Source organism: Elephas maximus, chromosome 5 (assembly GCF_024166365.1).
Source record: "Elephas maximus indicus isolate mEleMax1 chromosome 5, mEleMax1 primary haplotype, whole genome shotgun sequence".
Taxonomy (NCBI): domain Eukaryota; kingdom Metazoa; phylum Chordata; class Mammalia; order Proboscidea; family Elephantidae; genus Elephas; species Elephas maximus.
This window is the reverse complement of record NC_064823.1, coordinates 138,682,325-138,695,398: the sequence shown is the minus strand read 5'-3', so window position 1 is coordinate 138,695,398 and position 13,074 is coordinate 138,682,325. Positions and strand designations below refer to the sequence as shown.

General features: G+C 44.1%; 2 pseudogenes; one reads left to right on the top strand and one right to left on the bottom strand.

Moving 5' to 3' along the window:
• LOC126076756 (heat shock 70 kDa protein 1-like) overlaps positions 1-4,842 on the bottom strand; it is an 80,912-nt pseudogene extending 76,070 nt beyond the window's left edge.
• Positions 4,843-9,886: 5,044 nt separating this feature from the next.
• LOC126076755 (splicing factor 3B subunit 2-like) overlaps positions 9,887-13,074 on the top strand; it is a 35,606-nt pseudogene continuing 32,418 nt past the window's right edge.

Below are 13,074 nucleotides of genomic sequence, written 5' to 3'. Positions count from 1 at the left end.
CTTGTAATAAATAAACAGAAAATTAGAACATTAATTAAATAGATTCTACTTTACACCACCTATTTTCTATAAATAAAAAGCCTGTTATTATCAAGGGTTAGCCAGGGTGTGGGAAAATGAGAATCTTTGTGCACTTTTGATGGAACATAGACTTTTATAGCCATTCTGAGAACAATCTGGCAGTACTTACTGAAACTCAAGATGCACATAAGTTAGGACTCAGCTGTCCTATCCTGAGTATATAAAGAGGGAACCCTGGCTTCTGTTTCGTAAGTGAACACACATAAGGATATTGATCACAATGTTGTTCGTGATGGCAGATACTGGAAACAACTTGATCTAAATGTGGAAGGTGCGTGCTGGTAGGAGGCAATATATTAGACAATATTCTGTTGTGATTCATAAGGTTTTCATTGGCTAATTTTCAGAAGTAGATTGCCAGGCCTTTCTTTCTGGTCTGTCTTAGTCTGGAGGCTTCTCCGAAACCTGTCCACCATGGGTGACCTTGCTGGTATTTGAAATACTGGTGACATAACTCCCAGCAGCATAGCAACATGCAAGCCACCATAATACGACAAGCTGGGTGGTGGTTTAACATAATACCATTTAATAAATTAAACACACACAGAGGAAACAGTACTATGTATTTTGTAAGATACCTGCATCCTCAAAGGCATCTGTCAGGCACATTTCAGTGATGCCCCTTTAGAGGATGGGAATGAATTGGAATGAGGGTCAGAGCCTTCCGTAGATCAATGTAGACTGTGTGCCATACAGGAGTGCCTGGGTGGCGCAAATGGTTAAGCGTTAGACTACTAACGAAAAGACTGGTAGCTCAAACCCACCCACAGGTGCCTGGAAGAAAGATCTGATGATCTGCTTCTGGAAGGTTACCGTCTTGAAAACCCTACGAAGCCAGTTCTCTGCACACGTGGGGTCACCGTGAGGCAGAATCAATTCAACGGCAACTGGTTTACTGTTTTATGCACCGTGAAGTAAGGATGTATTTTACCGAGCTCTCGGAAGGCCACAAAAAATAAATGAAATCATTTAAAAAATTAGTTCGTTTTTACTTCTTTCTGTATTGTCCCTGTCTCTTCTAAAATCTTTTCTACTTCTGCCCTTTTCCAGGCTTTTCTCTGGGTTTAGGGGCCAAGTATCCAGAGCCTTCTTCAACTAGATGGAGGCGCTGAAGTGGTACAAGGAAGCTGCTTCCTCCACTAGGTGGCGCCTCGCCGTTCTGGGCCAATGGGTAGCAGAGGTTCAGATGGTCTTCAAGATCCTTGCCAAACCTGGACCTGAGCTTCTCTGAGACTCCCTCAGTCAATGGGCTGAGGCAACAGTAGTGTTGAGTCTGGCTTTTCTGCTGGAGGCCTGGTTATATCTGTTAAGAGCACAGTTCAAGCTCGCTTCCTCCTTCTTGCGTAAGGGAAAAAATTGCGCTAATGATTTCTTCTCCCTCTTTTCCCTCAGAATTATTTTTCAGAACTATTAAATCTTCTATGAAGGTTAGAGTAGAGGACTTAGGTTCAGTTTAGCCCATTTATTAAGATATAGGCTAACAATCCACCGTAGAAAAAATAAACAACTAGCAGTTTACTGGGATTTATGCACAGTTTGTCTAATCAATCAATCTGTAAACAGTATGCAAATATGTGTAAACCCAAACCTAGTCCAGACTTTACGTATGCATCGTTATGTAAACAATCAATCTCGTTAACGCAAATATTAATATAAACCTGACATTAAACACAAGTTTACACAGCCTGGCTGGGTGAAGTCCCCTTGATTTACATTGAAATGTAAATAGCAATAGTGCTTTTCTTTGGACTTTGGAAAACAGTCTGACTAGAGGTCACCAGGTGGCCCATTCCCACCAGGCTCCCCATACTTACAATCCCTTCATTCAATGCATCTCATGTGGAATTTAGGGACTCATTAGTCCCTACCGGTGTCCTTGTTTTTGATATCTAAGCTCCCTAGAATGGGATCTCTCTAAGGCCACCTTTAGGACCAGGCAGCCCCAGTTTCTGAAGCAACGATTCAGGGAGCTCGTTCACCAAGTTCTTCTCCAACATTGGTTGAAGGCTTGCAGCTGAGCTGTTTTGCTAAAAAGATTTGCTGTTAGGTGGTCCGCTGGGCAGCTCTGCCAAGGCCACGTTTCCGTGCAGTCTTACCATCCTGTCCCCCCATTCCGCTGGCTGCCTCCTTATCCTACCAGTTCACCAGTTGCTGTTGAGCGATTCCAACTCACAGGAACCCCATGTGTGTCAGAGTAGAACTGAGCCCCACAGGGATTTTTTCAATGGCTGATTTTTTTCCGAAACATGTCACGGGAACTTTCTTCCAAGATGCCTCTGAGTGGACTCAGAACTCCAACCTTTTGGTTAGCAGCCAATTGCCTTAACCATTTGCACTACCCAGGGACTCCTTTTTTTTTTTGTACAACTCTGTTTTAAATGTCACCTCTTCAGATAGTCCTTTCTTGACTAGCTATTTTAAATAAATTCTTTCTTTGGATGTTTCCTATTATAGCATCCTGCACGTCACTGTCATAGAGCATTTCTCAACATGAATGACATATTTATGTGTTACTGTTGGTCCATCCTACCACCTATGAGCTTCATGGAGGCAGATCTATGTTTGTTTTGTTTATCACTTTATATTCAGGCCCAGGTACATAAGATGTAATGAAAAAAGACCTTGTTGGATGGGTAGATAAATGGATGGATGGATGGATGGACAGATGGGTGAAAAAAGACTTTGTTGGATGGATAGATAAATGGATGAACAGATGGTTGGATAGATGGATGGATGGATGGATGGATGGATGGATGGATGGATGGATGGATGGATGGATGGACACCACACACACATGAGTAAGCTTGTTGCTTAACCAAAATATCTGCCTTCCTTTCCATTGCCATCCTCAGGAATTTGCAGTTCTGTCTTTCTTCTAGGACCTGGAGACCTTTCTTGAATACATGGATAATCTGCTTGGCTTCTCCCAATGCTTTCTGCCAGAGCTGGATTCTGTTCTCTGAGCTCCCACCCTTGGCATGACAATAATAGAACTGGAAGTAGTTATCATGTGTACAATACCTAGTAGTTATTAGGTATTGTGCTAGGTGCTTTATACTCTTCCTCTCATTTGAACTTTAACCTTTGAAGCATCTCTTTCAAAAATATCAGGCTTTTAAGCAGCAGTCCCAGATAAAAGGACTTGAACTGGGGCAACACAGTGCAGGGCTCAGAGTCCAGCTTTGAAATCAGTTGAATCTGAGTTTGAATCCTGGCTTTACTAGCTATGTATCTTGGAAAGACACGTACCCTGAACCTCTGTTTCCTGAGCTGTGAAACGAGGGTATTAATATCTATTTCTCAGTTCTTGTAAGGATTAAATGAGATTGAGAGAATAGCACAGTATGAATTTAGTAAACATTAGTAGTTACTACAAGCTTTTAGACGAAAGTTCAGACATCTGGAGACTAAGGACTGGGTTTTTTCTTCACCCACAAGTTTCTTTTCAAACCCTTGACTGCTTTTAGCTCTCTCATGTCACCCAGTGTTTCTTCCTGTAGAGCTCTTCGGATGGGACGTAGCTTTGGGTGCATCCTCCCCAATCAATCACCCCAGGCTGAGATGGGGGAGATAATGGCCCATGGCCCTGCAGGTGATAAAAACAGGCACTAAAAATGACCTGAAACCTTACGTAATATATACAAGCCAGTCCTAACCCTAAACATGCTGAAACAAAGGGGAACAAACTGGACTCCTCAAGGCCCAGCTAGGTGATCACGTGTTCAGCTAGAGAGCTTACTGAGCATATCTGTGTAGGTCTGGCTCCTCTTGAGAGCAGGCCTGCTTCTTACTCATCTTTGCAACTCATCAGCCAACATAGTGCTGGGCATGTCAGGTGCCTAATCACTGTTTGTTAAATGAATTTTCCTGCCCTAATCCCTCCCACCCAGACTCATTGGACTTCTATGTTTTTCATTTTAAGGGAGAGTCCTTTAGGGTTGCCTTTGATCTTTATTTGGGTGGGGACTGAAGGTCGGCTGGGAAGAAGACCACTCAAGTATGATTTCTCAAAGCCTCTACAGATTCCTCGTGGAGGCCTGCCTGAAAATTGCATTTATATGGAGGCTTAGTTCTTAACCAGGGGGAGCTCAGCTCCAAGTCAAATCTCAGGGTGCTTCTCTCCCTATCATTGACAGCAGCTGCAGGTCCCAAGAGCTCCCTGCAAGAGCTGCTGGCAGAAACACAAGCAGAAACAAGAAACTTTCCTTTGCCTGCAGCAAAGGAAAGAAAAACTAAGATGGAAGGAGAAGGTAGGGCCTCCGTATTATTTATAATGACTCCTTACGTTTGAACCGGGCTTTGGTGTTTATAAAATGTTTTCTCCTGTGTTATTCATTTCTCACAACCGCGTTTGAGGTGGATATTATTATAACCAATCTGTAGTTGGAAAAACCACTCAGAGACAGGCCACAACAGCAGCCAGAACCTCATAGAATAAGCTCTCAGCATCCTCTAATGCTTTCTCTGATATTTCTCTGGGACAGCTCAAGGTGAATAAGGACCTAGGGGCAGTCATCTAGATGATCCCTGGCTGAGTGACTGTAATTGTTCTGTTATAGGCTTACAAAACCTTTTTGGAGAAAGGAGATGCTCGCCAGGATGGGATTTTCCCAAAAGAAATCTTGAGAAAGAGCACCACAACCTTTACCTTCCACCTTGACAGTCCCCAGAGACAAACTGAAAGGACCTCGCTTTATGTCTCATCCGAAGGGTATTTGCAGTGCTGGCTTCATCATTCAAAGCAGGAAAGGCCTTTGTCATGGTCAAGTGGCTTTAATGTGTTTTGAATGCTACATAAATTCAAACTTGATGGCTCATTTATTTGTTGGATTGAAGTTTTATACAATAAACTAAGCCTTGGTATTTACTAATAACTTGTGCACTGCCCTTTGTTTGTTTAGAATAGCCAGAAGACAAAAAAGTTGACTGAGCTCCTCCTGGCCAATATGGTGTTCAGATCCTGGCATTTCCTAGGATGGTTTATGGATTGGTGGGAGGGGGGGATAAGAGGGTTGTTTGTAGAGGGGGCAGGGAAAACAGTGGGAAGAGTGGAAGAAGGAAGAATATTGCAGCCAGGTGCTTTATTCCAAACTTATTATGACCTAGCTCCACCCTTGTTGAATCAACTGCTCAGTTCAGTGATCTGGGAATTCAGAACTTTGAGTGACATGCCAGGCTTGGCTAGTGACTTGTGGGATGACCTTGAAAGATTCATTGCCCTGGCCTATGTCTCACTGTCTCCCTCTGCTAAAAAAAAAAAAAAAAAGAAAAGAAAGCTTATGATAAATTTTATTCATCCTTCAAGGTGAATTCATCATTCCCTAAACTACTTTCCTCTCAGGAACTCTGCTTTTTGTCCGTGCCCCACCCACAAAAATTTCTCTCTCAAACTCCAGTAGCTATTATTTTTTCCACTTATTTGTCAGCAAAATCAGAGGCTTTGATGTTAGAGAGGGTTGAGTGCCAGTCTCAACTGTGCCACTAATGTAAACTCAAGCAATTTTGGCACTGTTTTTGAGCTTCCTTTCCTTCATATGTAAAATGGGAATAACAGTGTATGTCTCATTAGGTTGTTGTGAGAAACAAACGATAGGATACATGTCAGATTCTCAGTATGGCACCTGACATTTAGTAAAGGATCCATAAAAAGGAGCAATATTAATTATACCCTCATGTCCTTGGGTCCAGAATCAACTGTAAGCTCCTTGAGGGAGGGGATCAGCTGTTCCCGTTCCTTTGCAGCACTCAACACATGGGAATAGACTTGTTTTCCATGATAACAGGTGTTCACAGCCTTCCTCCCAGAAAGAGGTAATATGTTCACCACTCAGAGGACTCACTAAAAAGGAGCAGTAATTTGAAGGCTAAGAATGAGTTTTGAATGACACAAGTCTGGAATGGCAAAATCTAGAACTCTTTGGATTTCCATGATGTAGGAAATACCTGGAGTCCCTGAGTGGTGCAAATTGTTAAGTGCTCAGAAACACCTTAGAAAACTTGGCAATCTGCTTCAGAAAGGTCATACCCTTGAAAATCCTATGGAGGAAAGTTCTACTCTAACACACATGGGGTCACCATGAGTCTTAGTCAACTCAACAGCAATTAATTTGGGAAATAGTTATTTCTATTGAAATGAGATGACAGGTTGTACCTTCAGCACCTCTCCATTTCCAGACACCTTCCTTTCCCTTCTAGCTTTCACATAGAGATTCCAGATTTGCTGGGAAAGGTTCTGTTCCCAGTAGGATGCACTAGGAAGCGCCTTGCTGAACTAGAGCCTTGACTCAGATTCATTGGTCCCTATGGACTCCACAATGTTGGCACCTATCTGCCTGGCTCCTAACCTAAGGCTTGCTTGACCCAGAACTTCCCTAATCTCTGCTGTAGTAGACACCAGCAAGCCTTTCCTCTTTCTTCCATGCTGGTGGAGTCCTAATTTTGTTCCAGTATCCACATCTCCTCCAGTCATGTGAGTAAATTTTAATTTGTCTAAGTCAGTTATGGTAGACCCATTCCCCCAAATTTGACCGAAGAGAATAGAACTCCTAAAAACATTTTCTTAGCTCTGAAAAATGAAATATGGTGGAGAGCTTGCTCCCCTTTCTACCTTAGTGCCTGAGGCTGTTGTGCCATCTTGCTACCATGAAGGGTGCTCACAGACACACTGAGGGGGACAACTCAAAGAGATGGGAAAAACCTGGGCCCTTCATGACTGTCTTAGTTATCTAGTGCTGCTACAACAGAAATACCACAAATGGATGGCTCCAACAAACACATTTGTTCTCTCACAGCCCAGTAGGCTAGAAGTCCGAATTCAGGGTGCCAGGTCCAGAGGAAGGCTTTCTGTCTGTGTCAGCTCTAGGAGAAAGTCCTTGTCATCAGTCTTCCCCAGTTGAGAATTCTCAGCACAGGGACCCCAGGTCCAAAGGCTGTGCTATTCTCCTGGCTCTTATTTCTTGGTGGTATGAGGTCCCCATGTCTCTCTGCTCGCTTCTGTCTTTTATATCTCAAAAGAGACTGACTTAAGACAAAACCTGATCTTGTAGATTGAGTTCTGCCTCACTAACATCAAAGAGGTATGATTTACAACACATAGGAAAACCACATCAGATGACAAAATGGTAGACAGCCACACAATACTGGGGATCATGGCATAGCCAAGTTGACACATGTTTTGGGAGGATACAATTCAATCCATGACTTTGAGTTTGTTGGGCCACCAAATTAACCAGTTTGGAAATTGCGTTACCTCTCAACATCTTGTCATATGAGATAGTACCTACCCGTATTGTCTCAATCATTTGGGATTAAGTTTTCTAATATTTGCAAGCAAATGCATCTGACTGAGGGATTGACCTCATATCTTCCCCACTTAGACTGACCTTCTTCCTGTGTTCTTTGTCTCAATGAATGGCATCACCATATGTCTAAATGACCAAAGGAGAAACTTAGCTGTCATCCCTGATGCCTTCCTTTCTCTCATCGCCTGAACCTAATCATTCATCAGGCTCTTCCACTATTTTATCTCCTTATTGGTTTTCATTCTGATCTGTCCACTTTGTTCCACCTGCATCCTTACTGCCTCAGTACCATCTGTCTTAGTGATCTAGTGCTGCTATAACAAAATATATCACAAGTGCATAGCTTTAAAGAACAGGAATTTACTATCTCACAATTCTGAAGTGGAGAAGTCCAAATTACGGCGTCAGCTCTAGGGGAGGGTCCTTCTTTGTCTGTAACTCCAGGAGTTCCTTGGTGTTCCTTGGCATTCCTTGGCATCTGTCTCCCCCTATGTGTGCCTCTATGCCTATTCTGCTCTTTCTTTAACTCAGAAGTGATTAGGCTTAGGACCCACCCTCCACTAGTATGATCTCATTAAAATAATAAAAGAATAATCCTATTTCCAAACAGGATCACATTCACAGCTACAGGGGCCACGACTTCAATACACATTTTGGGGGGACACTATTCAATCCATAACACCCTCCCCATTTTTATGTGTTATTACAACAGCCTAACTGGACTCCCTGTGTCAAGTCTTGGTCAGTTGAAACCATCTCTTCACCAGAGCCAAAGTAACTGTTATATATTTTGCTCAGGTCACTCTCATTGTCTTAGGACAAAGTCCAAACTCCTTAACATGGTGTTCAATATCATTCATGACCTGGCTCTGTTTTAGCTCTTATCACTTGCCCTCTGGTCAAACTTGCAAACTGCCAAAGTTCTCTCTCTCTCTTTCTCACCTCAGGGCCTTTGCACATGCAGCTCCCTCAAGCTGAGATGCTACTCATCTCTCTTTGTTGGCCTATTGCCAACTCATTCTGCAGGCCTCAGCTCAGCCCATTCCCTCATCCAGGGGGCCTTTTCTGACTGACCTCATTATTTCCAGTGTTCCACGTATCATTTGGATGTTTTCAGATTCCAGAACAGCATGGACGCTAAGGGGAACATGGCCTAGGAAGCCCCACACTGTGGCAGCAAAAGCAGTGGACAGGGAGTGAGGAGCCCTAGGTTCCCGCTGTCAGGGCAGCAGTCATATGGAACACTGCCAGTTGCCGTGAGAGTAAAGAGGAATGCTCTGGAGCTTCTTGCATTTAGTCAACCCCTAAAGAAGCTGTGGGAATTGGGGGAAGTCCTTTCCCCTCTTGGGACTTCAATTGCCACACCTGTAGAATGAAGGAGTCAGGCTATGTCAGTATGTCTATGTCAGTAGTTTCCAAGCTACAACCTGCGGAGTCCTAGGGGTTCCAGAGAGATGGCCTCGGGTAAGGGGGAGGGTGGTCTGCTCCGGTAAAGATTACAGCCAAGAAAACCCTATGGGGCAGTTCTAGTCTGTCATAGGGGGTTGCTAGGAGCCTAAATTGACTGCACCTCACAATGACAACAAGGGGGAGGGGCAGAAGGAAGCAAAGGCAACCCCTGGCTCTCATCCCTGATTCTATTTAAAAAAAATTTTTTTTTGCATGGAATCAATTCCAACTATGGTGACCCCATGTGTGTCAGAGTAGAACTATGCTGATTTTTCCCATTTTGGTTGCCTTTCTTTCAAGGCACCTCTGGATGGGCTTGAATTACCAACCTCTGGCTAGCAGTGAGGTCTTCACAGTTTGTGCCATGCAGGGACTCCTGGTTCTATTCCAGTCTCCGCTAATATCTACATCATATATTGCACTTTCATATAAGAATTTATTAGAAAAATTAATAGGAATCAAGAGCTTAAAAATGTCAGAAAACCACCAATCTTTCTTACTAATGTCTCTGTGAGCTCGAATGTTCTGTTCCGACACAGACTTCCTGGCAGGTAAAGAGACAGAGATGGCTGAAGAAACAGGATGATTATGCAGGGTCTGTGAGAGGGAAAGGGTGACGCAGAGGTTAAAGCGCTCGGCTGCTAAACTACAGGTTGGCGGTTCAAACCCCTCCCAGCCGCTCTGTGGGAGAAAGATGTGGCAGTCTGCTTCCACAAAAATTTACAGCCTTGGACACCCTATGGGGCAGTCCTACTCTGTCCTATAGGGTCGCCGTGAGTTGGAAACAACTGGACAGCAGTGGGTTTGGGTTTCTTTATGAGAGGGAAAATGAGCCTGGGTGGTGCAAGCACTTTGCAATCCGCTGCTGACCTAAAGGATGGCTGTTTGAATCCACCCAGTGGATCTGTAGAAGAAAGGCCTGGTAAACTGCTTCTATAAAAATTATAGCCAAGAAAACCCTATGGAGCAGTTCTCTAACATATGGGGTCAACAGAAGCTAGAGTCTACTCAGTGGCGACAGGTTTGTTGGTTTGTTTTTTTGGTATGAGAGCAAAATGAAGAGAACGTGGCAGCTCAAGCCCATTGCCTTGGACAAGTCAAACCTAGTCCAGTTTGCACAGAGCAAGAAGCTCTGTGGTGAGACCGACTACTAAAGGCTTTGAAGACAAAAGCCTGGTGTTCTGGACTCCAAACCAGTTCATACACTCACTATTCAATAGAATCACCTGGGAGCTTTTAGGAAACGCTGACGTCAAGACCCCACCTCAGACAGTGGAATCGTTCTGTAAGGGGAGGGCTGAGGCGTCTAATGCTGAAGCATCTAAACATTGGGAGAGGAGGGACTGTGATGGTCTTGCTCATCATCATATTCCTGGAGCCCAGCATACGATCAGCAGGCAATAGGCAACAGCAAGTATTGAATAAGTGAGTAAATGAATTTTATATCAGCAACTTACGGGCTTATGTCACCTTAATCAGGTTACCGAAATTCGGTGAGGCTCAGTTTTCTTATATGTAAAAAGAGAAAAGTAATTTGTATTCGGAAGTGATCCTTTGAGAATTAGAAATACGCCAAGTACCTTGCATAGGTTATGGTACATAGTAGTTGATTAATAAATGGTATGACAATCATTAGTGACCATTGATATTGCTCAGATACAGAGCACAAAGGTACTGGGCTTCAATTTAGTTGCCTTGCATCAGTCAGGATAGGCTAGGTTATGCTGTGGTGACAAAGACCTCAAAATCTCAGGGAGCCATGTTACCTGTCTATCAGCTGGGAGCTATGCTCATCGTAATTGTCCCAGAAACCAACTTGACAACAACTGGTTTGGTTTTTTTTTGGTTTAAGTATTGCAATGGTTAATGTTATATTTGGAACTATGAGACTATAGTTTCCAGCGGTTTGGCAGACATTGAGCTGTTTGCTCTTCCATAATGTAATGTAATGTCATCACCTCCATGATGAGATCTGATATAATGCAATCACCTCCATGATGAGGTCTGCTATGAGCAGCCAATCAGTTGAAAGGAGCATTTCCTTGGGGGTGTGGCCTGACTCCAGTATACTAATGGATGTTCCAGCAAAGCTCTCTCTCACTCTGGATCCTGCGCCTGACTCATCAATATGTGACTTCTGGTTCTTGGGACATGAGTCAGCAGCCTGCCATTAGACTTGCTGATTTTGGTTTCCTCAGCCACTGCAACCACATGAGTAAGGAGAAGTCTCCAGCCTGACTCATGGATTTAGGTTCCATCAGCCTCCCCAGCTGAGTGAGCCATTTCCTTGAAATAAATCTCTCTGTACATGAGGTACATCTCAAGGCCATGTGGAACCCCCGGCTGGTGCCGCTGGTGTTTTAATTGCAAGTACCCCCTTTGATCTGCTAGACTTCATCAAGTGCATGAGCACCCAGGAGATGAGGGAGGCCCTGCAGGAGAAGGAAGAACAGAAGATCATGAAGTCAAAAATTCAAGAGAAGATCTGGCCTAAGTTGGCGAAGATCATCATTGACTACCAGAAGCTACACAATGCCTTCTTCAAGTGGCAGACCAAGCCAAATTTGACCACTCATGGGAACCTGGGCTACAAGGAGAAGGAGTTTGAGACATGGCTGAAGGAGAAGCCAGGAGATCTGTCTGATGAGCTGAAGATATCCTTGGGGTTGCCAGCAGAACCAGACCAAATGCCACGCAGTGGCAGGGACCACTCCCATCATACCACAACCCTGAACATTCTGGGACTGAACTCACCCATCCTCAGGAGCTGTTCCTTTGGATACCACGCTGGTGGTTGAGGCAGCCCTCAGAAGATGAGAGTGGGAAACAGCTCTATAGGGATATGTTTGGAACCAATGCTGCTGATGCACAGACCAAGACTGAGAAAGAAGGGATTGATTGGACGCTTTGGGGGGGAACTGGAGCCATGTGATGAAGAGTCTTCAGAAGAAAAGGATGAGGAGGACAGTGATGAAGACAAACCAGATGAGATAGGTTTTATTACCCCTGCAGACAGTGGTCTTATCACTCCTGGAGGGTTCTTGTTGGTGCCAGCCAGAATGGAGAGTCCTGAAATCGTTGAGCTGAGGAAGAAGATTAAGGAGGCTGTGGACACAAGTAAGACACCTCAGCTGTTCACTGTGTTCCCAGAGAAGAGAGCAGCCACTTTTGGGGGAACCATGATGGGATCGACCCACACCTATGACATATCTACTGTTTTGAGCCCGGAAGGGCTCAAAACTCTTCAGGTGCCAGGGCTGCAAGGTGTGGAAGTGGACCTGACACCTGAAGAGTTGGAGCTGGATCTCATGGCCATGACCCAGAAGTATGAGGAGCATGTGCAGGAGCAGCAGGAACAAATGGAAAAGGAAGACTACAGTGACATGGTGGCTGAGCATGCTGCCAACAGAAACAAAAGAAGCGGAAAGCTCAGCCCCATATCACATATCTATATCATCTATCTGTCTGTCTGTCTGTCTATCTATCTATCTATCATCTATCTATTAATCATCTATCTTTCCATCTATCTGTCTATATATAAAAAAAAATTTTTTTTTTTTTTCTTTTTTTGATGGTTAAATTGTGTGTCAACTTAGCTGGGCTTTGATTCTCAATGTTTTGGCAGTCGTATAATGTTGTGATCATGTCCCTGTTGAGATTTGATATGTGATCACCCCCATGATGGGATCTGCTGTGAGTAGCCAATCAGTTCAAAGGGAATTTCCTTGGGTGTGTGGCCTGCATCCAAATACAAGTGGACATTCTGGCAGGGCTCGAGGGCTTTTCTTGTTCTGGATTCTGCAGCTGGCTCCTGTTCATCTGACCTCCAGTTCTTAGGACATGAGCTAGCAGCTTACCTGTGGTCCTGCCTGCCCATCTTGGGATTCGTCGACCTTCACAGCCTGTGAGCAAGAGCCCGGCTCTCTGACCTGCCAATCTTGGGTTCTCCAGCCCCTGTGGCTATGTGAATCAGGAAAAAGCTTTATCCTGATGCACAGGCTTGGGACATCCCAGTCTCTACAACAGCATGAGCCATTTCCTTGGTATAAGTCTCTCTCTTTTTTTGATGGCAGTGGGCTTTGGGCTCTCTCCCTCCATATATATTTATATGCTTTACTGGTTTTGCTTCTCTAGAGAATCCAGTCTAAGACATACATACGTACATACATACATATATGTGTTGCTATTGTTAGGTGCTGTCAAGTCGGTTCTGACTTGTAACAACCCTATGTACAACAGAACA